Genomic DNA, 12,474 nt, shown 5'->3' with positions numbered 1-12,474 from the left:
AGCACATTTTCTCTTCCATAAAACATGAAGAAGCAGTTAGATTCAACTCGGATGCAAATTATAGAAAAAAAAGTCCAACCAGGGATTTATGTTCATTCGTATCTGCTTTTATTGCATACATGTTTCCATCTCCCAGAATGCTCAGTGCTTTCAGATATCCCTAGAAACAAATAATCTTGATGTGACCAACCTACTGTTAATATGATACTGCCTTTTATATTAGCTATGAAGAGGAGAGAATTTTCACATATATGCCGTACTTTAAACATGCTGTAGATTGCAGATATCAATGGGTGACAGAGAGTGTGATTTATTATGTTTAAAACTATTTTGGTAGTTTTACCCAGGAAATAAGCTTGGAAGTGTTAAGATCTTCTTTAAGCAGATGATTTTTATAGCATGGTACACACTATATAGCCAAAATGACCAGCATCAGAAATATTACTCTTTTCTTAGCCTAAGCTGGAACACTTCCAAAGCCATATAAATTAAGCCAGACTATCCTTAGAAGCATTTAGTTTTAAATCACTCTCTGATTTACAGAGAAACAACTGTTTCCAGTATGAAAACTTACAGTTCTTTAACTGCAGCTTTGAGAGACACTGTGAGAACATGCCAGACACCAGGTTAAATGGTCCAGAAATTTTGTACTTTAGAAGCACAGAAACCACTTCGAGCAATTTAACAGATTTTTTATAGTAGTTCTATAAAAGTTATTTCTTAGCCTCTGAATTACCCAGAACACCAAATTAAAAAACATGTTTCCATTGTACCTTTATGTATGAAGAATTTAATTTTGTTCCTTTATTTTGAGTTGACTTTGCCTGGCATACCTCATGATAAAATTGAAACACTTCATCTTCATTTGGCATATAAGCATCACCCTCTGCCAGAAAGAAAAAAAGATCAAGAGCCCTAATATTAGCTATGTTAGCTATATGAGAAACAAAAATCAAATTTAGCTACAAAGAAATAATAGCTGCTGTCTCAAAGAAATGGTTGTTTCATTCTCTCATTCACTTCCTTGGCTCCCAGTCTCTTTCTTACCTACAATTTAGCAGAAAAAATTTTTAAAAATTGACTAAAAGTTAGACACTCCTGATGATTAAGGGTCTTCATTTTTCTTCCAACTTCCAAATTAAGATCTTCCCCTTTTTTGGTTTTAGAGAAGAAATCACTGAAAATGGTTAAGACAGGTCCCTAAACCCAGTTTGAGTTACAGGTTAATAAGTATTTGGATCACACCAGAAGCTTATCTGGGCCTTGAAAATAAGATTCTAGTTTAACGAAGCTGAGGTCAGGAAATAGAACTTGTAAAATTGAGCACTCATGCAGAACAGAGAGATGACACAGATACTGACCGATCACATTTTCTCTTTTCTTTCTTTCTTTTTTCCTTCTTGTTTTTTTATTACTGAAGTCTCTGCAGTTTAACATGTTTATAAATTACCTAAGATCAGAGTTTGGAAGATGAATGAGAAGAGCCAGAAGACTTTATAATTTTGTGCAATAATGCAAAGCACTATTTGTAGTAAACTCCTACTAAATATATAGTATTTTAATTTGGAAAGGATAACATATAAATGCTTTAAACAAATTGATGTAATTGCCTGTTAATAAAGATGTAACGGGAGCTACAGCTCTAAAAGGTCCTTTTCTCCTGGTTTCTGGAATGGTATGACAAAGTAGTAAGTTTTATTGTATGGCTTTATTTAAGTGTCTGTTCCTCATATACTGTCAAACAGTATATAGGGCTAGTACTAGAGTGATCTCTAGTCTGGCTCAGCACAGCCATGAAAATACTTTTAGACTTACTCATGATCCCCATCATATCCCATATAACTAAACCACAAAACCAAGCAATAGCAAAATCTATAATGCCTTTCACTAAGAAGTGTGTCTTTCAGAAGAATGATACATGAATAAACTGCTTGGCCATTCGATGTCTGTTGAAGATTTTCCAAGTAATCTTACCTATGTTCTTGGGCTCCCAACTGCAGAGTGACAAGGACAGTCTTTCACTGCAGCTGAAGTCATCTGCTGAAAGGTCCTGTTTACCATGTACACACTTGTAATCCTTTCCCTTGCAAGCTTGAGCCCACAGGATGAGTTGACTGAAACATTCGCTTGATAGAAAATTAATCCTCTCTTCCCTCCCACATGCTGAGAAGTGTACTTTCTGTCATCAGTGAGCTGAACCAACTCATCCTTCTGGGAAGCTGCATGAAGATAGATGATACAGGGGAAGAGGAGGAAAAAAGACTGGGCAACATGCCAAAGTTAGATTAGGTATGAAAAGAAAATGTGCCTTGGTAAATGTCTGTAGAAATGCTTGGTGAACTTGCAGTTGAAAATTTTGTGATTTTTTTTCAATACTTCAAAATTAGTGTCTATGTGATATTTCTGTGTTTCACATGCATTTGGAATGGAGATCATGAAGATCTATCTGTAGGTGACATAAAAAAACCAAATATCGTTTGCTTCCTAAGGATAGTAGTGAAATCACTTCTGTCTGTTCCTGAAATTACACTTAGAATAATTTTGCTTATTTACATGTCTTTCAGACCTAGTATTGCAGTAAGTACACAGGCAGACCTTTACATCTGGGAAGAAGAGTTACATCTGTCTATAGCTGGTAGTCACTGTATTAAAACACCCTGTGGGATCCACTCTCATTGTTAAAAATGTGTGATTGACTCAGTGGTTTCAGATTCCTTAGTAGATGGCAAACACTATATGATGTGATCAGTGACAGTTCTAACTTGAAATGGAGTTAACTCCAGGAAAAATTTTCACCCAAAGCAGTACATTAATAGTGAATTTTATAATTTAAGAAAATTAACTATATATCTAGTTCATTTATGACCAGATTTTATTAAAAATAACTTTTTGAATTGAATATAATTTAATCTTAGATTGATACATCAAATATATATTGAATCTTAGTAAAATTTCATTGATCCTTCCAGCAATAAGAGCACTAAGAGATAATTTAAAAAATTGTCAGTTCAAAAAGCTGCTGATATAACTAATCTGTTAGAGACATACATATTGATTTAAAATGAAACTTAAAATTGAAAAGGATTATGCCCTCAATAATAAAGGCTAATCTGCATTTTTCCTTAAAGAGTTAAATGTTGGTGACACTATTTGTTGACTAAGGAAAAGGGAAAATTTGTCCACAGAAATAAGGAGAACTGCTGTGGGCAAAGTAGATTTTTTTCCCTGTGAAGTCATCAATGATTCTGTTTTGTCATTGTTCATCAAATTCAATGGTCTGGAATTGTGTTAGATGCTGAATTAATAGGGAAACATGAATACCATGTAAGAGCATGTTCTTCTACTACATGTCCAGGGAAAGGGTTACTTAGTAAAATATACAAAAAAAAAAAAAAGTCAGATGTTCTGTAATATATGAGATTAGGTATTCCTGTCAAAATTGCAATGATTTATTACAAGACTTGGACTGTATTAATCATATGTGTCAAATACCATGTTTTATGACATCAGCATTTTCTACTAAAATAAATAAGGAGCAGACTCTGTGGTAATAAATCAGACCGTTTTCTCCTATATTTAGGTTTAAATACCTTTATTTAGGAAGATTAGACTAATAAAAAATACCAAGTCTTATTTACTGAATAGACTTCTATATGTATTTAACATTCATAGAATGCTGCAACATCTCTAAGTTATTCCAATAAACCACAGTGAGTGAATAATTAAATTTTTCTATTATTTTTTCTGCTTAACTCTCAATTTCCTTTATCAGAGAGTTCTGCACAAAACCAGAGGTTGATGATATGATACCTTTTTGTTTGCTAGCATTTTCTGGAAGAAATACTATCCTGCAAGTTAAAATTAGGGGCCCTGGTTTGTTAGCTGGAGCTTTCATTTATGCCTCTGGAAGGGCGTTGCCTATGAGAACACCAAAGCTTCTTGGATGAATAAAGGAATCTAACTGGAATGGCCATGGCTACTAAGCAATCTTTTAAAGTGGTGGGGGTTTTCTAAGGCTCAGGAAATTATTATTTTTCTCATATGAGTACAGAATTCATAAATCAGGGAGGTTAGAGGAACAGGTTAAGTTGCTTGATCTCATGCTGTCAACATCAGATCATCTAACACCATTAAATACCTTTTCTTATTTTGTAGGACACGCCAGGGAACAGACTAGGAGGTAGGAAATGTAGCCTTGGAAATTCTGTAAAGGAGGAGGAGATGGAACTCACACATCATGCACATATGTTGCACCACCTGGTCTTTGTGTAAAAAAGAAGTTGCACAAGAACTGACATTTCTGGGAAATCAGCTTTCTTGATTTTTTTATTAATACTCACCATCGGTGGAACATGCTGTGCCAAAGCAAATATTTGCCCTTCTCCTCTTCATGTCTCTCACTTTTTCATGTATCACTAGAAAACCTGAATATGAATTTGGCTCACTAAAAGTTAGGTTTGGCTTTTGTTGAGGTCTTGAATACACCAAGAGGCTCTGCAGCCATCAGCCTTGTCCTTTCCCTATTCTGTGCCATGGGTATTCCTGTGCTTTGTTCCCTTATCTTGCTGATTCCGGCCTTGTTGATATGACTTATAGGCTTGACTTGGACCTGCTTTGTCACTGTGGATTCACACGGGCACCATAGGGCTGTTACCCGAGCTTGTCTCCTCTCATGAGTCCTGCCAGACTGCACCCTTGCTGGTGAGGACATCAGTCCCCCCGCCTCGGTCTCAACATTGGCTTTAGCTTACATTTTGCTTCATTAAACAGCTCAACCCTCCTGTTCACTGGCTTGCTTATGCTTGTTGTCATTTTGTTTAGGCTTATTTATTTACAATTATTATTCAGTAGAGAGCTGCTCAGCTGAAGCTAAAAGGTCAATTTATGGAGATTGAGTTCTTGTTTTTCCCAATTCAGCAACTTAGCAAAAAACTTATTAGACACTTAGTGAGTAAAGTATTGCTCAGTGGGGTGTTGATCTGCATTAAGTCTCTTATAAAATTAGATTTAGGAAAGAATGGAAAAACTTGTTATTATTCCACAGAAAAAAAATCCAAAACTCAGAAATATTTGTGTTGTTCAAGACTTCTGGCAAAATCTCCGAAATCTGGTAGAGGTGTAAAAGTACACTAAGTGGGTGAAAAAAACCCCAACATAGCATAACTTGTGAATGAATATAAATATTTTTTACTCTCAAAGCACAGGTGCTCCGTTGAAGATAAGATAGTTGAAGTTTACTACACAATAGGCATAAGCTGCACCAAGTCTAATATTTTACCCTAAATATTCTCTGAGAAGGAATAATCATGACAAATCAAAACACTGGTTGCACAACAGCAGTTGCCCTCCTATCAGTGGTGTTAATTATGCGCAGGGGCTTCTCCAAGCACCAGTATAGAATCGTACAATGATAAACTTCATCTTTTAATAATATTTTTTTCCGAAGTCTCTTGTAAAGAAACATATTTACAAGGATTATGATTTTAGGACTGAGCTTCTGGATAAAACAGAGGATTTTCAGTTCTTGCTTCTGTTTTATGCCAGCAGTTTCAGAAAGAAGTAACTCAAAACCATATTGCCACTGATCACTGAATGAGTATTCTGCCCACCTATACTGTAAAGCTATTTAAAATGTAAAAAACCTTTTGATTTATAAAGCAAGGAATTCTTTAAGGGTTTAATACTTGTGAGTTGAACAGGCCTTAAATACTTTTGGAGCAACAGGATGTCCACATGACATGTTTTCATGAGGACACACAAGCAAAATAAATGAGGCTTGTGGGGCACTAACAACATGATGATGCTGCTCAGAGAATTCAGGCTAGCTAACATATGTTTCAAATCCAAAATATATTCCATGTAGCCACTACAAGACTTAAATTACAGCGGTACTCTGACCACAAGTAATTTGCTGAACTCCATGGCTAATGTGCCATTATAGTTTTGGCTGACATTTCACAGTTTGCGCTGTGCATCACAAAGAAATGCATATTCAGGGTTAGGCACTGGGTGGTGTTGAAGAGCTAGCTAGTAGGAAAATGCATTTGTGCAGGTCTTAAACTGACTAACATTCACCTTTTCTTGCAGCTGATGGAGCTTGATTTGTTCTTCAAAATAATTCATCTGGTTCCCCAGGCTTAATCAGGTACCTTGATTTAGTTTTCCTATTTGTAAAAACATACTGAGATGAAGTCCTACATTATACTTCTTTCCCTTATGTTTGGAGTTACAGATATAGTCCTGTAAGTAAAACATCCTTTTCATATTAGTTTATCACTGAAGAGTTTCTGCCATCTGACCTTGTGAAATTTGAAATAAATGGTTTTCCAAAGCATTGTATTTAATCTTAACCTCTGTTTAACACAGACTAAAGAATGATTATGTTATTTTTTTTTCTTAATTGATTTTACATAACACAAGTGCAAGTGAACATGAGAGGAAAAGAAATTATGTTTTAGTGCACCATCACATCAAATTATTTTAACCATGGTAAATGTACATTTAGCTTTCCAAATACCAAATATAGATGCCAAGTAACAATAAAATAAAAATAATCTATTCAACATGTGTCATTTAAAATGACTCTACTTTGAGTGATTTCATTAAATAAATGACAATATTCTGCTTTAAAAGAAGACAGCATTCAAGAACAGTATTTGTACACACCATCTTCAATTTTAAAAAGTCTGAAAACTTTACATTAGTCTGAATATTGTATGCAGCTACACTTACAAATAACAGCTATTACATGTACACAACAGAAATAAAAGAATACTTATCTATTTCTACTATTGGTTTCCAGGTCAGTAGCATTTTCAGTGTTTGTCTGAGGGTTAAAATACCTTCAGGGTCTCTCTTAATTTTATTTCTAAGGATAGGTGGTCTTTAGTGTATTGATCTCAAAAGTTTTGGAGTTTAATTTCCACTAGCTGTTCAAAGCAAGATTTCTCAAAATATATGAGTATTTTTATGACTTAGAAATCCAAAACAAAAAATATGACTACAAAATCAGCCACTCCATAGATATCAAGAAGTCAAAATTTCAGCTGCAAAAAGCTTCTTTAGCAGTCATTTGTCTCCTGGTATATCAAGTGCCTTCTATTCTCCAAGTGCATAGAATGTATTGACTAAAAAAAGCTATCTGATACTGAAGAGCGGACAGAACTCCACTACTAAAGAAGTAGTAAAGTAGGTATGTTTATTTCCAGCGCTGGGACGCACGGGGGATCGCTCCTCCAAAATCATGCGTGCCGACAGCTGCATTCAGCTCGGTATTTATCGGGTTACAAGTTCCATATTCATTAAGTTCCGCAACACGCCTATACATATTCATCACCTATCCCCGCCCAGCCTCGCTTCGTATTATAATGAACCCAAAAGTCATTTACATCCGCGTTGCGCTTGTGCAGTGTGGTTTGGTGGCTTTGGTAGGGGTCTTCCGAGGGTCTTTTTGATGAAGTCAGGAGTCTTCATCATCCTGAACTTTTCACCTTTCTTCCCTACGCATGCTCTTTTGTACCCCTGGACTGGGTTTAAGCTTCGAGACTGGTTTGAGCTAGTTTTGGGTTGAGCGCAGGATGTCTGTCTGAGACTCCCTCTGCCCTTATCAGTGGTCTCTTATGTTTTCTTCCTGCCCTGGTATGCTGACCAAGCTGGATGCATTGTTCCTAACAAACTAATTCTCCTGCTTCCCATCCCCCTGATTCAATACTTCCAAATATCTCACAACTTTAAGAAGTCTTTGTTTGTTAAAAGGAGAATTGGAGTGAATAATACCTGATCTAGTCACTTATCCCTAATTTAGATCTATACCATAATGAAGACAACAATAAAATTCCTGACTCCCACACTTGCTTTGCATCACAGACACTAGTGCTAAAACAGTCACCTTCGCCAGGAGAACTGAGACTTGGCCCAAGGAAAAGACTTTTAACACAGAGCTACCATAGAGCTGTGGGAAACTGCAGCAGTAGCACTCCATCCATGCATTCATATTAAGAGAAGCCCATGGACTGCATCACTTATCAGACTACTGCCACAGACATAAAAAAAATGCAAGTCAAGTAGAAAAAAACCCAGAAGAGTCAAAAGCAAAAGGGGTAAACACTGTAATAAGCAAATAAAGAAAGAAACATCCTTGTCTTTCCAAAGCATGAAACATACATGGCAAACAAAAATAATAAGACTTTCAAAAAATATTTTTGGAAAAAAAAATCTAACCACACTTACTCCATATGATGTATTTATAGTAGTTTAATTCTCTCCACCACCTAATAACATGCCTGTTAATATGCAAACTATAAACTACAGTACTTTGGGGTAATTAGTTAATCAATCAAAATAATTCTCATTTATACCATACTTCTGTGGTCTAGGGAGGTCATTTTAATATTCTGCAAATACCTTTATGCAAACCCCAGGGACAAATCAAGTAAAAAGTGCTGCAAGCAGCTATTTTTCTATAGCCATGTGCAGTGTTTATACTCTGCTGGTAAATACTGTAGGTTGATTTTATTGAGCCTTTTGAGTATAATGAGCATAAATGTGACATATACCACTGTTGGGGTTTTAGTTTAGTCTTTTTTTTTTCTCCTGTTAAAGGAATTTTTTTCCCATATGCATGTTGCGAGGGGACAAATGGCCATACTTAAGAGAAGACAAAAGACCTGGCTACTCTTTTGTTTTCACCTGGGTGTGGGGGCAGTTTGCTCTCAGTGTCTGGAGAGAGAAGCTGCAGAGAAAGGAGGTGCTGGTTCCTCTTTTCGGCCGTTTTTCTTTTCTGCTGGAAACAACGCTGGGATCCCAAAGCCTCTTTCCCTGCCCTGCTGAAGGCCGGGCTGTGGCTGCCCTGCCCCACTGCTGCTTCAAGCATTCACTGCGTTGTAGCCCTGCTCGCCCTGCCTGCCTGGGCCTCCGTGGGGTTCTCCCATCTGGATACATCTCGTCTGCCACCCGGGATTTGTGCTCGTGCCTGCTGCTCCAGTCTGCCGCTCCAGCCTGTCGTTCCAGCCTGCTGTTCCTGAGAGTCCGGGATCGGCTGCCCAGCGGTTTGTGGAGCCTTTGTTCCATCCCTTCCCGGGATCCCAGGGCACCAGTGCCGCGTGCTCCCCGAGCTCGCTCCGGAGCGCCCCCTGCAGCCGCGGGGGAACCATCGCACCTGCCCTGCTCACCGGGAGCCGCCAGCGCCCCTGCCGGCTGCGAGCGGAACTGCACCCGAGGGGAAAGGGCCCGACAGCCGAGAAGGCTGGGACTGGGTTTGTGTTTGCTGTTACTGCCATAGTTGTTGTTGTTTGTTTGACTGGTTATATATATAATAGTAAAGAACTGTTATTCCTATTTCCCACATCTTTGCCTAAAGGCCCTTGATTTTCAAAATTGTAATAACTCGGAGGGAAAGGGGTTACATCTGCCATTTCAAGGGAGGCTTCCGCCTACCTTAGCAGACACCTGTCTTTCAAAACCAAGACAACCACCATATGGTTTCCACACATGGACAGGCTGCAATTAATGCTGCAACCCCGTAATTTGCCTCTTACTTGTGTGTTTGTCTGTGTCATCAAAGCTGCCTCATTTGTGCAGAGAATCTGTGTATATACACATGTATGTGACTGCAAGCATAACCACTTCTGTGTTTTACCGCTGGTAGTGCAGAATAAAGCCTGTGCGTAGTGTATGATCAGTAGCAGAGTGCAGAAAAAATGCTTATGTCAAGAAAGTTGTAAAAATGCTGTACTAAAGCAGTTTGGTTTTTTTTCTTGGCCTTTAATGTTGACAGCTAGCAGAAAATATAATACTGTTCTAATTGAACAATTATGATTAAATTGCACCCTATTTTCATATATATATATGTAGTGTATACATAGCACCCTACCATATGTAATGCACTCTACTATCATATATATAGCACATTTAAGACAGTGGCCTAAATTCCTTAATTAAGTCTTATGCTCTGATTCCAGACTTTGTATCTGCTGGAAAACTTCTGAAGCTATAAGTAAAATTTTTAACAAGAATCACATGAAACTTGCAACTGGAAAGATAAGGAACCTGTAGTATTTGTGGTCTAGGAGTGGATAACTCACATAATTCTACAGCATCAAGACTGCACATTTTTTCAAGTCATACTGAGATACACATGCACACACACTGAAGAAGTATCCCTGTCTGCTTCATCTTATTTAGAGCACTATTAGACAGCTACTGTAAGCAGGTAGGCACTTCTCTCCCCTTTTCCCAATAAAGCACACCCTGACAGTACAACAAAAATTGAGGTAATTTCATTACAAATTTCTCTCTCATAACACTCTAAGTACACAATCTTACTTTTTATCTCCTTGGGTAATACTTTTGCAAACATTCCTCACATAAAAATACCAAAAAAATCACTTTGTCCAAGAGAGAAATACCAGATCTTAAAATGATAGTCAACCAACCTTTCTCTTAGATCATTGAACCAAAGTTGTTTCAAAATAGCATTTAACACCTACTAGTTTTACTCAAATGTATTAGAATATAAACAGAACTACACAAGAGAAGTTTCATGTGATAAATTAGATTCTCTTGCCTAAATGTTAATGCTTGCTTATGTTGTTGATCAACATGTATGATGTATTCATATGTCATTAAACTTCACATGGTGCTGGTGAAATAAGAAGTAGTTAGATTTTTAGCAGAGGAGTTGGTATGTGAAATCTTCTATACAATATCTTATTGGGAAAACATGTAAAGAACAGCTAATGCAGGGTAGTATAATTGCATATATATGGGCTTAGTAATTATGTATGTATATGTGTCTATATATATATATATACACACGTATATGGACTTAACAGTGATGAAAATGAAAAGTATGTGAAGTTCTTTCTTCTTGGGAATATTTGAAGATAAGTAGAAGTAGATTTAATTAAATCTACTTTTTTGGACTTTATATATTACTTAATAATGTGGTATGAGCAGAGTTCCAACAAAGATACAGGTATAAAATTTATGACCTTGAGGAATTATCTGTTTAACTTTGTTGTTTCAAGTATTTTATGTCAAATGCAAACTTAGAAAGAATTTTTTTCCCTTAAGACATGAAAATATTCAATGCTAATAGTAAAGAAATGTGCACCAAAACTATGTTGGAAGTGTACTTGCAAAGTATGAAGGTTGCTATTAACTGAAAAAAATAATAAAAGGGTCTGTACTAAAATCAACCCTCGACATAACTCAATTTGAGCTAATGAAGCTGTTCTGAATGGACTGTGTCATGTTTCCATAAGGCTGTTCTAAAATTATACACCTACTTCAAATATGAAAAACAGTGTAAATAGGAAAAGAAATGGACACGCATTCACCACTGTCATATCTTCCCTGCCATCTGTGGAGAATTATGCTCATGTTTTTGTAAGATTACTTTAAAAACATTTTAAAAGTAGATTGCAGAACAGTCGGTTGTGGGTTAACTGAGTGGCAGCCAGGACAAACCCAAGGGCAAGAAAAATTGGGTATTCTCCTTTGTGAGCCAGCACTTCCCCACCGTTTGACTTTGTTCAGTTTAAAGACAAAGATTTCAGTGGCAGTATGTTGCATTTCGCCAGTTTTTTTCAAAGTCTCCAGATAGCAAAGATTTAAACCTACTTAATATACCTACACCTCCCATTCAGCTGCAGTGTTTCATTCATCCACTGAGTAAACATGCATAGACTGGAGATTAATTTCCAAAACACCTAAAATTAATACTAAAGGACAGTTTTAAAGGTAATTGAAGGGTATAGTATTGGATAGTGCTTGTAGGTACATACTGTCTGTTTAATTGTCACTACTAATTTAACAAAATCTACTTTTGGTCACTCAATTGCAATTGGTTTTAATTCTTATTGGTTTGTTTCCTATGTATTGTATTTTTTAATCTCACAACACAGATATCACTAATTGGATGAAGTAATAGAATCATCCATAACAATGTAGGTCTCTATCAGTGTCTTAGGTAACAAAAATATAAATCTAATAGCTCACTTGCAACATCAATTTGACTTGATGGCTGAGTAAATCATGTGCAATTCTAAAATGAAATTTCAGGGTTGATAGATTTCCAGGAATTTTTCAGGCAGAGCAATGTGCAAGTGATTAACATTAGCAATAGTTTTGAGCAGCCTGTATTATAATCTCCCTAGCAAAGTTGGAGTAATATGTAAACACAGAAAAATATAGATCTAGACTGCCAACCTTCTATATCAAGTAACAATATCAGGGTTTTTTTTTTCTCAAAAAGAAAACCTGATGCAACAACTGAAGCATAAGCCAGTCAGTCTGCAGGCACCTGGAGCACGGCCTCAAGGGAACATGTGCCAGCCACCCTCATAGCAACGAAACACTTGCACCATGGTCTTTGGTTCTGGGCATGGTGAAAAACACACTTTTCCTTTCTAAATACATCTCTTCACTGAAGAGTTAACCTATTGGAGAAGTTCCACTGATATCCCTTCTGCA

At 36.8% G+C, this 12,474-nt stretch overlaps 1 long non-coding RNA gene across 3 annotated transcripts in view; it reads right to left on the bottom strand.

Moving 5' to 3' along the window:
* LOC116449579 overlaps positions 1–12,474 on the bottom strand; it is a 136,788-nt gene that overhangs the window by 76,340 nt on the left and 47,974 nt on the right. The gene's annotated exons all lie outside the window — the stretch shown is intronic.

This window comes from Corvus moneduloides, chromosome 1, assembly GCF_009650955.1.
Source record: "Corvus moneduloides isolate bCorMon1 chromosome 1, bCorMon1.pri, whole genome shotgun sequence".
Classification (NCBI taxonomy): domain Eukaryota; kingdom Metazoa; phylum Chordata; class Aves; order Passeriformes; family Corvidae; genus Corvus; species Corvus moneduloides.
This window is presented reverse-complemented; position numbering and strand designations above follow the sequence as displayed.